Below are 5,000 nucleotides of genomic sequence, written 5' to 3' on the forward strand. Positions count from 1 at the left end.
ATTATGCGTTAATGAGTCGTTGATTACGGGTCGGTAATTAGTCCTCTACATGTATGGGGAAATAACTAGGGTTGGGTTTGTTCTCATGTGCGAACTGATTTTGTAGCGTTACACACACATAGACACACACACACGCATGGGAAATACACACATCGCACCAGACACACAGAAACACACGCACACATAAACACAGACGCACGCAGAAAAGCACGTACACATACACACAGACACACACGTACATATAAACACAGACACACGCACACAGAAACACAGACGCACGCAGAAAAACACGTACACATACACACAGACACACACGTACACATAAACACAAACACACACAAAAAAACACGTACACAAACAAAGACACACAGAAAAAAACAAGTACACATAAACACAGACACACGGATAAACATAAACACAGATACACATAGAAAAAACACGTACACAGAAACACACGTACACATAGACACAGACACACACAGAAACGCACATGCTCGTTAGAATTCGAACAGGAAAGGGAATCAATAGATATATGCGTACTTACGTTGATACAATTTTTCTTTTTGTTTCTCCCCTGATCGACATACTAATATTAATCTAAAATGTGTCAATCAGCACCTCCATATATGTTTTTTTCTCTTCGCTCGTACAAAAGTAGCTTACTCGTCAACCGTTTTCAGTTAACCCGGTTTTCGAAGCAAATTTATACTCGTCGATGCCTATGATTTCCCGCCATCGAAAAATTCGACCCCTGTAATTTCTCTTCGCTAATTTATTCTTATCCGCTCGTATATAAACAAAATAGACCAAACTACGATTTATCTCCCCTTTCTTTTAAGGGCATCTCCTTTACATATACATAAAAAAGAAAACCAGAAAAGAGAGAGAGAAAGAAATCCTTAAAAGTAATTATGATCCGAGCGTGAAAAAAGAAAATCTACGATTCATCTCCTCTTCCTTTTAAAGCCATCATCTTTATATATACATAAAAACAGAAAAAGAGAAAGAAAGAAATCCTTTAAAACTTTTTGATCCGAGCGTGAAATTTGTTTAGGTTCGTAATCATCGTGAGAAGCGGAGATGGACCCCGGGTTTAGGTTAAGCTCGTAGACCCCCGTTTGTTCCTGCTCGATGACACCTTCGCTCTGGCTGACTTTGTGATCTCCTATATACCCATAAAATAAGGAAACCAAAAATAAGATAGAGAGAAAAAGAAATCCTTAAAAATAATTTTTGATTCGAGCGTGAACTTTGTTTAGGTTTGTAATCATCGTCACCCGCGTTTGTTCCTGCATGCTGACACCTACACTCTGGCTGACTTTGCGATCTCCTTCATAGCCATGAAATAAGAAAACCAGATACAAAAGAAAAAGAAAAAGAAAGAAAGAACTAAAACAATTTTTGATCCGAGCGTGAAATTTGTTTAGGTTCGTAATCATCGTGAGAAGAGAGGTTAAGCTCGTAGACCCCCGTTTTGTTCCTGCTCGCTGACACCTCCAGTCTGGCTGACTCCGCGATCGACGATTGACACGCTCTCGCCATCTTGAGATAATTGGCGGGAGAGTGAAGATTTCTTTAGCGATGGGTGATTATTTCCCGAAGCCTGGGGGTATCATGAGGTGGTGGGGGTGGGGGTGGGGGTTTGGAAGGGAGAAAGGGAGGGAGGAGGAGGAGGAGGGGGAGATAGGGAGGAACAGACAGGACTAGATTGGGGGAGGAAGTGGAAATATGAGGAAGGAATAGGGAGGAATAGATAGAAGAGAGCAGGGAGAAGGAGGAGAGGGAGATAGGGAGGAGTAGAAAGGAGAAGAGGAAGAAAGGTGGGGGAAACAGAGAGAAAATTGGGAGGAGGGGAAAATAGGGAGAAGGAGGAGGGGGAGATAGGTAAGAATAGAGAAGAGGGAGGAAGAGGGGGAAATAGAAGTAGTTTGGGGGAGTAGGGAGGAGGAGGAGAGGAGAGGGAGATAGGGAGTAATAGATAGGAGAAGAGGGAGGAGGGAGAAATAGTGGGGAGAAGATTAGGAAAGGGGAAAATAGGGAGGAATAGAGAGGAGAAGAGGAGGAGGGAGGAGGAGGGGGAAACAGGGAGAAATAAAATGGGGGAGTAGGGAGGAGGAGGGGAGAGAGGAGATAGGGAATAGCCATGAGAAGAGGGAAGAGGGAGAGGAATGCATAGAAAGGGAGAAAGGGAACACAGTCAGATAATGAGGAGAGAGGAAGAGATAGGGAGAAGTGGATAGGAGAAGGGAGGAGTAGATAAGGGAAAAGGGAGAGAGGGGGAGATAGGGAGATGTAAATAGCTCAAGGGAAGGAGGGGGAGAAGAGGAGGTGGGGGATAGGGAGGAGTAGATAAAGAGAGAATGAAGAGAGAGGGAGAGGAGATAGGAATGGGAGTTGCGGTGGAGAGGGAAGAAAGGAGGGATAGGAATAAAACAAAAGGATAGGGGAGAGAGATCAAGGAGACAGGGAGAGAATGAGAGGAGAGGGAGAGGAGATAGCAATAGGACATAAGAAGGAGAGGAAATAAGAAGGAGAAAAGAAAAGAAAGGAAAGACAGGGGAGAGATGAAAAATAGAACGAAAGGGGATAGGAAAAGAAGATAAAGGGAGAAAGGGATAGAGATGAGTAGAGAGGGACAGGAAGGAGGAGAAGAAGGAGGAAGAAGAGTAGAAGGAAGAAGAAGAAAAAAGAAGAGAAAGAAGCGTTAAAGAAGAAAAGTAGGAGTGAAAGAATAAGAAAAAATCAGGAAAACGAAGAGTAAAAGTAAGAAAGAGAAGTAGGAAGAAGACGATTAAGAAGAAGAGGAATAAAGAGGAGGCACGCATAGACAGTGAGGAGGACGGCGAGGTATCCCAGCATCTCCACCTCCTCCTCCCCCTTCCTCCTTTCTCCCCCCCCCTCCCTCCCTCCACCCCCCTCAAAGATCGTGATTCGTGTCTCCTCCTGTGGCTTAGGAGATGCTGTGGATCATGGAGACGATGCACCTCCGCCACGCTGTTCTATTTTCTACCTCGGGGGGGAAATGTGGAGGGTGGGAGGGAGGGAGGGAGGGGGAGGGAGGGGGAGGGGGGTAAGAAGGAGAGAGGGAGGGAGGGTGGGAGGGAGGGAAGGTGGGTGGAAGGAAGGGAGAGAGGGTGGGAAGGTGGGTGGGAGGGAGGGTAGAAGGAAGGGAGGGAGGCTGGGTGGGTGTTTTCTACCTCGGAGGGAAATGTGGATTCTTACTTGTTTCCATGCGGGAGGAGGGAGGAAAGTGGATGGGAGGGATGGAGGGAGGGTGAGTGGGTAGGAAGGAGGGAGGAGGAGGAAGGATGGGAGGGTGGGAGGGAGGGGATAGGAAGGAGGGTGGGAGGGAGGGAGGGAGGAAGGAGGGTGGAGGGAGGGAGGAAGGAGGGTGGGAGGGAGGGGTAGGAAGGGAGGGAAGGAAGGAGGGTGGGAGGAGGGAAGGTTGGTGGGTAGGAAGGAGGGTGGGAGGCAGTTAGAGAGGGTAGGAAGGAAGGAAGGTGGAAGGAAGGGAGGGAGAGTGGGTAGGAAGCAAGGAAGGTGGGTAGGAAGGAGGGTGAGAGGGAGGGAGGGTGGGTAGGAAGGAGGGAGGGAAGGAGGGTGGCTGGTTAAGAGGAATTCTCGAATCATGCTTGGTGTCCCGATGGCACAGTGCCCATCGGGTCTTAGCGCTGGGTCGTATCACGGATTACAGCATGTGCGATTGGTGTTGAGTGTTGGGTGTGAAGAGCAACTGGGGCGTTATGTGATATATAGCGTTTCGGAACAAGTTGCTTGTAGTTTAAATTATCTTTGCCATCACACACTTAAACACACACACACACACACACACACACACACACACACACACACACACACACACACACACACACACACACACACACACACACACACACACACACACTCACACGCATGCACGCACGCACGCACGCACGCACACACACACACACACACACACGACACACACACAAGCGAGCAGAAAGGACAACCGGGAGCACTGGCTGCTGTCCAGGGCGGGCGGGCGGCAAGCGACGGAGCGTGGGCGTCCGCGGCCACGGATCGGGCGAGCAGAAGCAGAGCGTGGGCGGGCGTGGCCGAATGTCGTGTCACTGGGTGCAGCGAGAAGGGCGGCCGGCAGCCTCACCTCGCAATTAAGTGTGAACTTTTCCTAGTCGCCGAGGAGAGTAACCCCCCCCCCCGCTCCCCCCGCCTCGAGGATCACCCGATGAAACTCCCTCCCGCTTAAAAGTCGCCCTCGGAGGAACGGTTCCATTAAGCACTTGTGGCAATGTATTTCGAATCTGAGAGCGAGACTTTGGCTCGGTTCCTCAAGTGAATAAGAACCATCTGAGCGACGGTTGAGCCCCACGGTAATGATCCCATTATCCTGTTGTTCCCTCGTTATCCGGATGCGAACAAGCCGTTAGCGGTGGCGTTGGTGTATGTCCGACAATTACTTAACAGAAGGAGACAAATTAGCCGAGGGGGTCCACCGGGGCGCGACGAGGAAGCCCGCCTCAACCGCCGGAAGAGGTGGCGGTGTCGGAGGCGAAAGGCTCCGGGGTCAGGGAGCGACCCAGCGCCGCGAGAACCTCAAATGACCCCAACGACAAATGGCGGCTGATGGCTGGTTCCTGTCTGGTCAGCGAGGGGAGAGAGACACGCCGAGGGGAAACAGGGGGGAATGTGGCTTCAGATGGGGGAGATAATGGGGGCGAAGGGTGAAGGAGAGGGCGAGAGGGTGGATGATGGAGAGGCCGAGGGAAAAGGGACATTTAAAACAGGAAAGGGACTGTAAACAAGGCGGCGGGAGGAAGGGGCTGCGACGTGGCTGAAGGAGGCGATTCACGTCCCTCGCTTTTGGCGCACTCGAGCCGTCGCGGTCGTCGCCGTCCGAGTCGTTTGATATAATTTCCATGGACAGCAGCTACAGTGCCTACGTGTGCGTATACAAATGCAATGAATGAAAGATTAATACATAAAAAAAACATATACCCGCA

This window comes from Penaeus vannamei, chromosome 15 (genome assembly GCF_042767895.1).
Source record: "Penaeus vannamei isolate JL-2024 chromosome 15, ASM4276789v1, whole genome shotgun sequence".
In the NCBI taxonomy this organism is placed as follows: Eukaryota; Metazoa; Arthropoda; class Malacostraca; order Decapoda; family Penaeidae; genus Penaeus; species Penaeus vannamei.